The 15,820-nt window shown below is 41.5% G+C and overlaps 1 protein-coding gene across 1 annotated transcript in view; it reads right to left on the bottom strand.

Annotated features, from left to right (window-relative positions):
• nek7 (NIMA-related kinase 7) overlaps positions 1–15,820 on the bottom strand; it is a 56,917-nt gene that overhangs the window by 40,718 nt on the left and 379 nt on the right. The window lies entirely within an intron of this gene.

Genomic DNA, 15,820 nt, shown 5'->3' with positions numbered 1-15,820 from the left:
ATATGATAGACGAGGGAAGGGAACGGAGTGAGGCAGAACAGGAGGAGGAAAAAGAAAAAAGATATTAGCAAGACTATTCAGCAGTTTCCAGCCTTCTTTCTTCTCACACTTCCAGCACATACCAGATCTGTTGATTGTTTTCTTTTTTTCTGACTTGATACATATCTCCATTCCTCACTTAATTCCCATCATGCTCATCTCAAGTGGGTGTTTTTATTTGTTTTCCTGTGGCACATGCTCAATTAACCACCGTACTGTGTAAAGCTCTATGACTTCTATACAGCAAGAAATTGAATGAGTGGAGAGTCAGCGTGCTCCCTCCAGAACCACTGAAGACATTACATTAGAGTTTTCACAGAAGTATTCTTCACAACGAGTAAACTGAACTTCATAATTAAAATTGGGGGGGGGGGGGGGGGGGGGCTTGTTGTCCTCTTACTTTTTCACTACAAAGTTAAATCTCTCACAGTCAAACCTGTTTCGGAGCATTCTCGCTTGAGTAACAGGTTATTGTCTCTGCTTGCTTAGTGGAATCTTCTTCAAGATTATATAATTGACATGCAATTGAACACTCACTAGGAAAAGCAGCTGTTTTCAACCTGTAAATACAATATTTTCTATAATTCTTTTGTTTATTGACCTTTCATGCCACAGAACTGAACAACTTATCGTTTCCCACATCACTATGACGACGAACTTTGCTCAGCCTCAAAAAGGCACCCGAAAAAGTAAGTACAAGTTGGCTTTTTGCAAACAGTGGACAACAAGTTGTCCAACTTTGACATGAAAGAGCATTTCTTCAGTCAACTGGGGCAAAACTGAGTGGGAGAAGGCAAGAGGGAGTTGGGCACAGAAGCGATGAGACAGGACAGAGTGAGACAGATGCAGAACTGAGAAAAATGCCAGGAGAGAGGAAAAAAAAGAAGCTTGTTAGTCCTGATGTGCTCCTGGTCATGTGAGAGACGGTGTGGAGCACCACAGAAGCTGGCACTGGCTTTAGCTGCTCTTTAATCCCCATTTCCTCCCTTCTGCATTATTCATTTAAAACAGGAGAAGAGGAAAAACAAAGAGCAGGAGCCGATTATAAAAAGGTGGATCAAGGCGAAGTGGGAGGGAGGGGGGATGAATGGGGAAGTGAAGGGGAAGGGTCTTGGAATTAAGCGGTCCCAAAGAGAAGAGCGCTAAATCAGCTCCCGATCGAGGACAATAAACATGAACACACACTGATGAGCTTGGGTCTAAGGAGGAGAGAAAAGAGAAGGGCAACGAAGGGGGTGAAGAGTGGGGTTGCGGGGGTAGTTAAAAAGGAGAGAGGAAAAATATAATGTGACACTATCCGGCCTGGGTGTAGGATGTGGGGGAATCAAAGGCACCTTTGAGAAGCCAGAAGATGACAGTGAAAGTGCTAGAAGAGTGGTGTCCATGATTACAAGAAGTGGAGAAATCTTTGAGTCTGTGTTCATGAAAGCCCACCCCAGGCCTCGTCTGAAACCCCTGCTTGACTAACGCTGATGATACAGAAACAGAAAAAGAAGAAGAGAAAGAAAGAGAGCCACTAATGATGGAGGGGTCCAGATACTACAGACGCAGCGCACTCTCCAATTCATTTTAATCACCATTCAAAATCATTAGCCCAAATGTGCGAGCACTCGTGTTCGTTGGACCAAGAGCCGAGAGAGAGGCAGAGAGTGGGAGAGGACCAATTACACCTCAGCATGTGAGCCAGTCTTTGAGGACTTTGAGTAAGACGGTCCAAGACTTGATGGAATAGAAAATGAAGAGAGGAAACTTTATTGTCTCTCAATCTAAAAGAAAAAAAAAAAAAAGAAAAAACATGGAGATAAAGGAGAAAGCTTAAAAAAAAAAAAAAAGGCTTTGCAAAACCATCCAAACACACTACAGAGTCAAACCATTAAGACTTTTTTGTTTCCCAAAATCTGGCTACAAAAGCGTAAAGTTAATCAGGGAGAGGCCCACCATGGGCATATTACAGAATCTCAAACAGTCAGACAGAGGACCCAAACAACAACAGTGACATCAAACAGGATTCATTATTCAACAGGCAGAACATGGCTGGATTGATGACAAGGTCTCTTCAGACTGCACAAAGTATGTGTGTGTCTGGCTTCTGAGTGTGTTGTAATGTACAAATCAGTGTGTCTGATCAAACTGAAAGTGGCTGCTTTTAAGGCTTCTCCAACTGCAGCCTGACCAACTGGCCAATACAGATGTCACTGTTCTAAAAAAAAAAATTAAAAATAAATAAATAAATAAATAAATAAATCTCAGCAATAATGCTACTGTTGCATCTTGAACACAGAAAATATGTTCATATGGATTACTTAAATTTGGTTATTCAAGAACTGTGACCAAAATATGCCCTGGACAGGAAATGTCACGTAGACAGATACTGGTCTAGTGTACCCAAAACCGGTCGATATATATCAGCCCAGTCGGTTTATTGGTCTAGATCTATTTCCAACTCTGCGTTCAAGTGTGTGCATGCATGTGTTTGTGAATTAGGTTTGACATGAAGTGTTTGCAAAACAAGAAACAAGAAAAACAGAGTTAAACATTTTAATCTGTGATGTGTCTGTTCTTATACATGTATATATTTCCGTATGTTTGTGTGTTAACCTCACCCTCTCCACAGTGAAGGGAGCACAGTGAAATGATAAAAAGCAAATTAAGACAAAGGAAACCACTGAGGTCCACTGGGACACTACAAGGCCAGTGATCCATAATGCTGCTTGCAAACTATTTATAGCCTTCCTTTACATTTTTCACTTCAGATTTTTATAGGCTAATGATTATTTCACTCCAGAAGTAAATAGCACAGCACAAATACCCTGGGCTTCATGTGAGGCCTAAACTGATTTATTCCCCTACAATCCAAATAAAGTAGTACAGTGTTCCGGTGTGTGTACATTTCACCCACTGCAGCCTCTATAAAACACATCTGCACTATCACCTGACCTTCCATGAGCCAGTAATCCCATTAACAACACTGAGCTCTCCTCTGTCTTCATCTGTGTGTGTCTGCTTACACATGTACACCTGCACATTTGTATCCCCTTCTATATCAGTTTTCATTTTGCACCCTCAGCCACTATGTATGGTAAAGACGCCCACCACAGAGGAAAAAAAAAAAAGAAAACTCAAGCACATGCAGGTGTCAGCCACTCTCCTCCCCTTTTTCCATCTCCCCACCTCCTCTCCTTCGTACTCCTCTGTTGCTGTGTGTTGCTGACACGAGCTGGCACGTGGCTAAAAGCCCAGGCCACCTCTCTGTTCTATTGTCCTGCCCACTCCACAGCGGCACTGACGACTCTCTTGTGGCGAGGGGCCCTTTGTTGCCAGCCTGTCACTTCAGCAGGTGCCTTACAGCAAAAGGCAGGAGCCAGCCAGCCAGCCAGCCCGCGCCGCTTCGTTAGTGCCGAACACCGTTTGATGTGCTCATTTCATCAGCCGGAGACGGCAGCCAAGGAGGATGCTAATAATCACTTGAAAAACAAAAACATTCCACTCAAGCTTGTAAAAGATAAACTCCAATTTCAATGATAAAAGAAGAGTGACAGACAGCCATGGTAACAGACGAAAAAAGACCGCCAGCCACACTACCCCCTCTCTTTTTCTCCTAGCCCCCCGCCTCCTGTTCCTAGGTGAAACCAATTCATACCGTCAATCACTGAGAATAAACAAGGTATACTGACAAATTGCTGACTGTGTAAGGAAAGACAAAATCATGAGGGTAAAGTATGCAAAAACAGAGCTGCCTTTAAGACAGCTGTGTGATCCCCTAGAAACCACCTCCGTGAGTGACGGAGCAGACTGTATGAAGGAGAGAACCCCCCCAGGCGTGCAGGAGAGGGGACCCTGGGGGTTTGGCCTATGCTGGCGCACCCTCACTAAATTCACAGCCCTTCAAAATGCCACATCACCACCACAAGTCAAGTTAAAATGGAATCTACTGAATGCATAATAAGATGTGAAAGAAAATCAAGCACTTAATTTTGGCTGGCTGATCTAGCTGTAAGTGATACCATAACTTTTTAGGATGTTTGAGGGACTGAATAAACACGATTCTGTAAGTAATGTATGTCCCTCATGTCAATGCATGAGGAACATGAGAACATTCTGATCACGGATCTACTTCCAGGTCCTGGTTGTAAAGGGTTTGAGAGCAGAATTGTAGTATTAAGAGAAGTACATCATTACAGAGAAAATATTTCAGACTATTAACATAAAGGTCTAGGACACACACACAGAATAACATACACTATCTTCATGATCAATTCACTATATAGTTTCTTGATTAACCTATCAATCATTTTGTCTATTAAACATCAGAAAACAGTGAGAAATACTCACCCCAACACCTTACAGCCCCATGACTAGTGACTAGTTTTGTCCAACCAACAGTACAAATACTCAACTGTAAACATGAGATCATAAAACGTTTAGCAATTCATCAACTGTCATCATTTGATTTTTTTTTTTTAATTCCACGAAATCACTGTTGGGGCTGTTCAAATGCGGTTGAAAAGCCCTTAAGTAGTTAAAACTATTCAGGTTGAGTCACCACATAACTGTGAAGCACCATATATCCTTCCGTACGTCAGCTCTTCTATACTGAAACACCTTTACACTGTGAGCTACCACACATCAGCAAAAAAAAGTAGAGCCAAAAATAATCAAATCTACGTTTTTTTTTATTATCATTTATTTATTTATCAAAGCCATTATTTTAATGTTGGGTGCATACCTCGGCTCATTTAAATATCTGAACCACATATCCACACCCAGATTTGCACACCACAGCATGACGAAGATCCCAAGGCTTTAGGTTGCATTAGTGCCCTGTGGCAACAACTCATGGTCTTTCACAATGCAAAACAGAGAATTGCACAGCAGAGCAGAGCTCCCAGTGCTCCAGGACCAATAAGGGCTTTGTTTGTTAGCCATGTCACTGACTGACCACTAAATTAGCTTCATCACCTCTGGCACCAGGATATCGGATGTGACATTCTCTACCACAGGGCTGGGGCTTTGTTTGTCTGCAAGGCTAGAGGGCTTATAGAGGGGAAAAAAAGAGAAAGAAATAAAATGGGGACAAATGAGGGAATTTCACGAAAAAAAATAAAATAAGGGAATGCCATGCTCAGTTTTTTGTTCTGTTCTAAATAAAGGATTGTTTTACACAGCCTTTCGACAGAGAGTCTGGTCTTCATCAGAATCGCTGTGTTTTCTGAAGCCTAACCTCGTGATCATGCTAACAGGAGTCAACAGATGAGAGCATCATCTTCCAGGCAGCATTCAGATTCTGAAATTACATTACCCTTCTTTGTCCTCTAGCAGTATCTATAAAGGAGGCGATGAGGCTGGAAAGAAGGAGGCAGCTTGACATGGCTCATGTGAACTGAAAACTGCATAAAAGCAAACAACCAACAGTTACATAAACTTCAATTTGCTGTGGTACAACTGCAAACACATAATTTGGCTGAAGACTCATAGACCATTACAAAGAAAACTTAATGTGTCATTTGTTGTTTACACAGGAAATTACAGTGTAATAAGTGTATACAGAGAGATTACAGAGCTACCCTGCACCCAGTTCTAGCAGTGACTGGGTTCTAGCACAGCACTGTCAGAGCAGCAATTGCTGACCCATCTCTGTGTTGTTGGAGATGATGAGGGCTGTCATTTGAGTTTCTCATCTATGAAACAACCATTAAAAAAACATCTGGTGAACGTAGTCTATTTTCTCTCTACACAAAACCAGGAGCCCCCCCCTCCCCCCTCTCCCTGGATAGTTTGAAGCAGTTACCCTGCGTCAGCATCGAAGTTTGTCTAAGAGGAAATGACAAGAGCAAGATGTCCAAATCATTAGTAATGTGAGAGGAGCAGTTCCCAGGCATGTCTCGTTACATAGCTGAGTGCTAACGTGAGGGCTGAGGGCTCATGTTGGGGCTTTACTGAGCCCAGGCCTTCTCAAATACTCTGAGGGGGACGGGGGGAAAGAGGACCACAACCCCTCAGCATCTTCCACGGTCAGTAATGGAAACATCCAAGACCCTGAACCCAAAACAACCATAGCTCAACCCTGGCACTCAATGTGGAAACAAAGAGATACCAAAACACACAGACTCACACAAAAACATATTAAAACTCATACAGAAATGAATGTAAAACTGAATGCATTCACTGAATTCATACTAATAGTGGGCCCATGGGAACGTGGCTCCACAAAAATCAATCTTAGGTCTGGATCTGGTTCGGTTTCAGCCTGCTGTGGCTTCTGTGGTGGGCCCTGCTGGCTGCCACACACACACGCACACACACACAATCTTCTAACCAGATCCAGAGCACTGCTACTCTCAGAGGTCAAATACAGTACTGATGCTGCATACGAGTGTGTGTACACACCCATTTTGTTGTCATACTGCCAAAGAGGATGACTCTTAACTATGAAACCGACAGCAACACAACTATTTTAGTTGATTCCAGTAGCACTATTTATCCTGTTTAAGAAATGATTCATCACATAGAACCACATAGAAGTAATTCAGTTTGACCACATATGTAAATCTACAAAGCGAAGCCAAATTAACAGCTCAGTGTAGGTTTTCTTCAAGGTCTTGTTTTTACCCTTTTGAATTTGGAATTTGAAAAACAGAAACTGTGATGATTAATAACAGGGGCGCAGACAGGCACGTATTGTTCATTTCTAGACATATGGCTGTGTGTCTTGAAGAGTAGGTGTACCTTTGAGGAAAATCTTGGGACTGAAAATAAATCAGGAATAATGCGACTATATAAAAGCCAGTCAACATTTTTGGAATGGGTACTTGAGAAAATAAAATCTGCGAGCTTCTATTTCTTTGCCTTCCACTTCTCCATTACACATCAGTATTCTAGGGACAGAAATATTTGTTTTGTCTGTTTTATGTGCACAGCAGTGGAGCGAGAAAGTGAGAAATGAAGCTTATTCTGCTGTTTCACTCATCTAAATTGCTCTGGATAACTTGGGCCAAGAGTACATGCCAAACTGACAAACTCCTCAAAAATGTACATTTGGCAGCAAATTATTATAAACCAACATGCAACAAATGCATTCATGAGCAGTTAAACGTTTATTTTTAATCCTCAGGCACTCATCCTCCTTTGCATGAGTGCATCGCCCAGCACACCGACAGAGCACCCCAGTATGTGTGCGAGTGTGTGTGTAAAAAACTGACGATTAGAGAATAACGTTACCCCTTAGGGGTTGCACCTCTCTCCATTCTTGCCCTCCTCCCTTATCCTTCCTCTCTACTCTGTGCCTGCAGGGATTTCCCTTTTCAGTTCAGGAGAGATGTCAGACCTGTTCCACCATCCCTCACACAGAGGCTGGACTCTGCCCTCCACTCAACCAACATCTGTAGAACTCCACCAATCCGCTTCATTTCTGGATATCAGGTGCAAGTGTGGCTTAACAGGGCCACGGCTAAATAAAAACGTCCTCAACTTAACATCAAACACATTATTTGTTTATTTATAACCTAATTCCCAGTAGGAATTAATTAACATTCACTGGGCACAGTATGAATTCATGGAGACATGGAGGAAGCAATGGCGAATTCCTGGCTAATAACTAGAGCTCCAAAATAAGTGAACACAACAAATGATCATTCACAAATATTCAAGCAGTAAATATTCAAATGTCACAACCGTGTCACTTTTATCCAGCTTATGATAGCTCATACAGTCTTAACCACTCTCTTCATCCTGTCATCAGATACATCCCACTCCATTCTCAGCATCATGAAACCAATGTTTTCCTTCCTCCTCTCCTGTCCATCCCTCTACACTTACACAACCCTGCTTCAATAACTTTTGCCACATCTTCATTCTGTCATCAGAAACAGCACAAAGAGAACCTCCTCTAAATGATTACAGGACACTGAGGAAGAGTCTTTTAAAAGGAGCAACCACACTGCCTTCTTCTACTTGAGGGCAGCAGTTTGCATGTTGAAAGCCACAGTTTTGCTTTTATACCCCTTTGCACATAAATACTGAAAATTAATCCAAAACGGTACAAGGCCTCGGAGAGTGTGGTCCATTGAGGCATCATTACGGCTCATCATTTTCATTTTTTAAACTGGACTTAATCTTCATGCTACAGCTGAAAAGATTAGTTTATTAATCGATTAGTAGATCAACAGAAAAATAATGCACAACTATTTTGATAATCAATTAATTGTTTAAGTCAGTTTTCAAGCAAAAAAAAAAAAAAAAAAGTAAATAAGATTCTGCACAGTCTCCGGTCCAAGCTTTCCTTCTTTGACATGTATAACAGGGTTTTGGATCGTTTGTTGGACAGATCAAAACACTGACTTTTTCACATTTCATATACCAAACGATTAATTTAAAAATACCTGCAGATTGAATAATTGTTAGTTGCAGCCCTGGTCCCCCACACATCCAAAACTGATTACAACTTAGGCATCACTATTGGTCTAAAGTGAATACAATTCACCCTCTAGCAATGCTTACCACATTTTAAAAAATACTGTCCCCCACTGATTTCAGGAGGACATCTGAGTACGATGACCAAATCCAGTCTAAACTAAGGAGGTCATTCATACAGAGTTTCAACCTAATAAAGACACTGCTTTGTGTGATACAACGCAGTACATGACATAAAAACTACAAACACAGAGGTCTGATAATGCTTCAGACCAAAATCTTGCATGTTATTTACTAGATGTTTTAACACAAAGTATCATATATGAATCTGAGTATAGGCTTATCTATATAAGAACAGAGTTCACAATATTCAGAAAACGAAAACGGCAGTTACCAAAATTACAGAGAAAGACAGAGGGGAAGAAAGAGGGCAAGAGAGACGGAGAGAGAGAAAAAAGCTCCACAACAGGGGTTGAAAGCAGCTAAACCAAAGAGGTCTTCCCTGCCTCCTTCACATATTAGAATATTAATATTAATGAGACTTCCTGTTTTTCCCCCCCTCTGTTTTTTCCCCTTAGACGATTGGAACATGAAAAACTTAAAAAGCGCAAATTCCAGGAGTTGCGTATCACAGTTTGACCCGGAGCCACACAGCAGACACCAACCATGACAGACTCGCTGTTCAAAGCAAGCGGGAGCTGCTTTCATCAGGGGATCCTGGTGTTTTTTGTTTTTTTTTTTACAGTGTGACACCACCAGCCCATGCCATCTGCCTTTTTCTAAAATCAGAACTTCAAGATGTGCTTTCTGCTTATGCGTTGTTTTTAGGTGGGCTTCACAACCAAGGCCCAGCGTCATGCAGGCTTTTGCTTCTATGCTGCTTGCTGACTGCTGTTTACAGCCAAGCCCCGCAGTGTGGCGCAATGTTAAATATTCACTGTTAAACTGTCAAGCCAGAGCTGGTTGGGAACCCAGCCAGGCATTCACGGTACAGTACAGTTTGATTCTCCCCCTCTTCAAAAGCAACGCAAGAAAAATCAATCACTCTTCCACCAGCCAATCCAGAACCAGAATGGCCTCTGTCCCTTCCCCTGCCACACGCCCACTTCCTGAAGTGCCTGGTCTACTGAGGACCCCTTTATGAAGCCCTTCCTCCTCCATTCGTACTTAAAGTACATTTTCTTTATCATAAAAAAGCACATGCAAATACATTAACACACATTTAGTTTGCACTTAAAAGACACCTCTCCTCTAGGCATGAGTAAGCCTCTGCTGACTCCTGATGCCTGCCTTCAGACATCTGTAAAATATTTTTATTCGGTGCCCCAATACCGCACTGGCAAAGGTCTCTCATCCTTGGCTTGGCAGGACTTCTGACAGTGCCAGCCGGCAGCGCCATACAGGCCTAACCCCTGCTGCTGCAGCTTCCTGCTGCTCTGAGGGAGTCAGGCTGCCTGCCTCCCGTTGACAGTGGGCCAGGCTGGGCAGGGAAGAGGAGGCTGAGGGGGAGGCCCTAGGGAGATGGGACCCCCAGGAGAGAAGAGCAGAGGCAAGAATGGGGGGACAGACTGAGAGACACAGAGGCTGAGGGGTGGGAAGAGGCAAGATGAAGTAGTAAAAGTTAAATAGGGAACAGGATAGCTGGCAAGCAAAAGAAGTAAAGATCTAAGACAAGAGGCCGTAATATGTGAAGAGGAGGAAAGATGGGTGGCATGGAAGTGGAAAGGGAGCAAGAGAAAGGGCCTCAAGGACAAGTTAGGCAGCAGGAGCTGAGGGGAGCTTCTCATTATGACCCCTCTCCCTTCTTGATGCCCCCAGGCTTTGACCACAACCTCAAAGCCCCAGGCCAAACCAAGGGACCGGGGAGACCATGGAAGACTGCTGTGAGTCAACATACAAACACAAAGAGTGGAAGGGAGAGCAGGAGGAGGAGGAGGAGGAGAAAGACGTCCTCAGCACCCAAAAGGGGCAGAATGAAACAAAGAGACTCAAAATGAAAAGAATATGGATTTCATAATCAACGTTGTTTTCCTGTGATCCCAGTCATGTAAGGGGATTTTTTTCCCTAAAACGAATCTAATATTTCTTTATTCTACATAATACAATTGTATATTAAAATTAGTAAAGCCGATCCTAGATGGAAATTAAACATTTAACAGCAAAATAACATGAGCATTTTGAAAATGCACCCTATATCACAAAAAAAACAGTTTCCCATAATCTTTCTTACAGTGTCCTATAGTACTCTGTATAACATCCATGGTGAGAGGAGTGTTGGTGAGGAGGATACGGTGGAAAGGATATGATCCTCAGCATGAACAAATTATTGTGTTCTCATGCCATTTTCAAGTAATAGCAGAACTGAGCAACCAAACAATGATAATGTGAAAACCAATCAGCTGAAACTGTTACCTGTACAGTGTCATTTGCCTTTGCCTTAATCAACCCTGATTCTTATCTTGCAGATCAACTCCTGACGTCACGGGAAGAGAAAAAAGAAACAGAATGTGAAAGAAAAAAAAAAGAGTGCAAGAGAGATAGTGAAATGTCCCCAGCTTTTTACACTGAAAAGGGGGAGGGTAAAACAGACAGTCTGTCAAAACAAGTTGCTCTCGTACAAATTTGCTCTCTTTTGCAGCAAATCCCGTGTGAAACATTAACGCTCATTTGTGGTGAGGCTGGAACAAACGCCCATAGCACAGTCAGCAAGCAACACACACACAAAAAAAATTCTTCCTCTTTCATTCTGTTCATGAGTGCAAATTCATTCTGCTTTTGTCTCATCTCATGACAAATGCATACTGTCACTGTCACTGATGTGGTGTTTACAGTGGCATATAGCATCTTGTAATTATTCTGTGAAAGTGAATTTGTATCCTGAGGGATTTGTATTTTTGCGTGTGGATAATCAAAAGAGATGGAGAGGGAGAGGGGACGATTGGAGAGTGATCTCCAATAAAAAAAATAAAAAATAAAAAAAGGAAGATACTGCTTTCCAGTGTAGTTCACAATATGCCAACATGACTCTGGTAGATTTGTTTAAATGGCAACAGACCGCTGCTTATTCCTCAACGTGTAGTTACAGTTCGTATACTACAGGTAGAGACAGATAGCTACAGTACAATGCATGTGCAGGTAAACCACAAATAACCTAAATAAGTGGATTTCTTTTTAATGCAGGCTGACTCTCCCCACTAGAAATACAAAAAGCAAGCAGCATGCTACTACTGTCAACAAATCAAAAATAATGAAATATCTTCTCTGTGTAATTTCAAAGTCCATAACTCCATGAATTATTATAGACTTGTTTCATATAGAGCAGGACTTCACAGCCAAAGCAAAGCCCATGATTGTGGGAAAAAAAGAAGTATGAATAAAATCTTTTTCAGACCCCCTTTGCTGGGATATAAATCACTACTCTTGTGTGGTCGTGGCACAAGCTGACCAAGGGGCACTGAAAGCATTTCATAAACTTTAAACAGGGTCTTAGGTCAGTAATTTTTGTGTTTGCATGTCTTTGTAGTCTGTTTCCCCCCGGAGAACTACAGAGCCCAATGAGAAAAGGCATCGACGCCACAGTGAAATTGAGAACTTTCACATGACAGAGCCGCGAGGCATCCTCCAAGGATATTTGAATGCTTGAAACATCAGTGACCCTTCATAAGATAGAAGGGAGATGGATATGAAAAATATTGACAGGTTGGCTGAGGGGAGTGTAAGAAGCCGCTCAGGCAGCCCACTCCCATTGCCAAAGACCTTACTCTAAACCCTAACCAAACTGAGCCTGGAAAGGAAAGACTCAATCTTAAAGTCTTCTGGGGAAGGCATCTAGCTTCTATTTTCTTTCTTTTTTATTTTCTTGCTTTTTATCGTCTGATAATGTAACAAATAATCGCAATGCCAGAACACATAAGTAGCCTATATTCTTAGCAGTGATCTGCTACCTTTGCCAGCATCATTTCTGTACAATGCCTGGCCAAGGTCTTTGACATCATGCAAAAGACAGTGTTTAATGTAGCTCAAAAATCGCCTAGGGAAGCATCTTCCTTCAAATATGCTTTGTGAAGGAAAAAACACATTTTTTTGTTCTATGTGAAAACCCAAAGGCAAGATGACTGTTACAGTGGTCAGATGACAAATGTCTCTGATCTTTAATCCAGTAGAGGGGCCAGCTCCAGGGCTAAAACAGGAAACTCTCACAGGATAGAACGATTTGGTAAATTCCACCGCGCTAAATCACTGCTGTGGGTGCAGCTGATTTCTCCACACCGATGAATAGCATTTTAGGCCTCTCTCTCTCTCTGAATTCTTAATTGTAGAAAGCCATTAAGACTACACTGACAGAGAAGATGTGTACTGTATGGCCTTGGCCAATATTTATGTATCTGAGCCCAGGCTAAATCAGAGATAAGGCAAAGCCTGGCAAATATACTGTGCTTCAAAGAAGGCCAGCTTCCCCCTTGTGAAGTAACGATATCATCAGTTCCTCTTCCAATAATCAAGTAAAATAACTTGCAAAGGGAAAAAACCAAGTAAGATCAAGTCTGATGACAACATTTCTCTTTCTGTGTGCTTCTATTTTCAGGAGTTGTCATTCAATCAGACTAAACACTACTGATCCCAACTTTCGAGTCTGGCTACTCTTATTAAATCCACTACACTAAAACAAGGCTAAATCATTAAGTTTTGCCAAAGCCTGTCAAAAGTAATCCACCCCTCATCAGCTGAAATTCAAAGTGGTATATACTGGCAGAGATCCCTCACCACAAAGACTGATACAAACTCTTGGCAGCAATTTGATGATCATCCAGTTCATGACACATTCCTTGATAGTCAACTTCACAGAGCCAGCCGGTGTTCATCTCCATCACCTGATGACGCTGGCACACTCAAGCCTGTTGTCTTTGACGATGATCGAATGTGGCAGCACAGAAGTGAGTAATAATTGGGTCAACAAGGTATGTCAGCTCCCACTAACTCTCTTCTGAATCATCTCTCTGCAGCGTAGCCAAATGTGATAGTATGACGCCTGAAATATTTGGCTGTGATAGGCAGCGACAGCAACATGGCATGAGATACTGTTTTCAACCTTTGTGTGACCCCCCCCCAAAATGTTTAGGCCAGGGAGAGACAGTGCACTGCCTCAATACCTGTATAGTTCATCTCATGTTTTTCTTTTCTTTTTTTGTTAGGGTTAGGGTTAGGTGCCTTTTGGTTGTATTTCCTCCTTATTATTGTTATTGTTATTATTATTACCATCAGTATTAGTATCAAAGATGAGACAATTCAAAATGTTCCACTCAAGTCCAAACAGATCTGTGAATGCAATCAGTATGTCAAGGTTTTGCAATAACCATTCTGACTCAGAAAAAAGCACTGAGTCACACAAGAAAAACTTTGTCCTCCAAAGAAGCCTTCTGGATTTATTTTTTATTCAAGTAAACCATCTCTTTACAACTACCAGAAATTCTCTTCCAAATAAACGCTGTCTTCCAGGCTATAATTCTTCCTGTATTTAACAGACAGCTGGAAGCAGCACATGGGCCAAGTCTTTTTTTTTTCCAGACAGAGATGTATGAGGACATCATTCACATTTAAACTGTATGGCTTACAAAAGCATAATGACACCGTTGCTGCTGAAAATTGCTTAATGGCTAAGAGACATTTCCTTGGTAGTAAGCCTTGCAAACATGCTCTAAGGGTTTAAAGGAAACAGACGGCTGGCCTTGTGTTCGCATTTTCACACAAGATCATGTTTTTTTTAGAACACGTCTGCTAACTACTTTGGTTTTAGACTAATAATAGAGTGTATTCCCACATCTATGACAGTTAGAACTAACACACAAAGCTGGTTAAAATATAAATGATTTCCTATATTTGCTCTTACATTACATTTAATTAAATTTTAAGAAATGATTCGATATTTTTTAAAAATCATTTATTGGACATGTTTATTGTTCACTAGACTATGTATGCCATCTATCTTTGAAGGTTTGCCTTGGTTTGAACATTTATCTTTTCCTCCTCTCATCATTTCTGCCTCTCACCCTTCTGCCTTTATCAAATCAAGTCTGGATTAATCAGTTCATTTAGGTTACGATGTAAAAGAATATTTATCACCAAATTTTACTTTCATCAGCTCTGAATTTAATTACTAATTTTTTGTTCCATCTCCCGTACACAAAAACAGGGCCCGAATACTATTTGTGAGTGGCTCGACAGTTGAGTGGACACTCAGATGAAGCCACCAATTAAGCTTCATCCAAGCAGATACAGGGTGGATATGTGTACTGCTTGTACCTGAGGTATGAGCTCTCCACCTGAGACTGTGCACAATGTATTTGTAGTGTGCAAGTTAGTTTACAGGATGCAGATGTAACATTCTGTAATACAATGCAGACACACATAGCAGTGCCTTGGCAGACAAATGTTGCAGCGCATGCCACATGACCAAAATGTCCATGGCTCGATACTGGCTGAGGACCTGTGTTGCATATCATGCCCCTCTCCCTCCTTGTCACTGCTGTTTCCTGTCTGCCTCTTCACTACCAGGTGAAAAATACCCAGAAAATAAAAGATCTTAAAACAGATAAATAAATAAAAGATAAATAACATAAAGGCACAAGAAAGATATCCACTTACCAACCTTATGGACTTTGCAACTCTCACTATCGTTAAATAATCAAGTAGACAAGCAGCAAATGGGGCCATCTACCTTATTGACCTGTTGCTTTATGATGGCATAGCCTGATGTTGTATTCATTTCCACTGGAGTATTTCACTGTTTAACTCCACATTGTGTTTCTCTAAATGGAAATGCAACCACTGACACTACATCATATTTTGGTAATCCAGGCGTAAGGATGTTGGGCTGAAGGGATGTTAAGTGTTATAGGGAAATCACTTTGGAGTGAACTTTTAATACTTGTACAGAAAAGAATTAAAAACCAACCGGACATAAACCAACACGAGTCTAACAATGCTGAATAAAGAAACGTATTCTGTAATCTTATCTTACAAATACACCGGTTATTGTGTAGCATGCGTACTGTAGCACTGGAGCATGACACCAGTAAGTTGCTACTTTACTTGGCTACTCTCTTAGAAACTTAGAAAGCTGCTTTAGGTAAAAGTTGTTCTTTCGTACACTGTAATCATACGGTTTCAGTGTCATTACTAACTTTGATTGACAGCTCAGACTATGTAATTAAAAGGCAGTGAAAGTTAGCAATGCGACATGCTAACATGGGCTAACAGGCTAAGCTAGCTAGCAAACTTCGTAGGAACTTTTTCAAGTAGGCGCCAAGATAACGTTTGTACAACAACTAGCGATTAATGTGAGCTTTGTAACCGAGTCAGAGTAAAGGGGAGA

This window comes from Toxotes jaculatrix, chromosome 6 (genome assembly GCF_017976425.1).
Source record: "Toxotes jaculatrix isolate fToxJac2 chromosome 6, fToxJac2.pri, whole genome shotgun sequence".
Taxonomy (NCBI): Eukaryota; Metazoa; Chordata; class Actinopteri; family Toxotidae; genus Toxotes; species Toxotes jaculatrix.
This window is presented reverse-complemented; position numbering and strand designations above follow the sequence as displayed.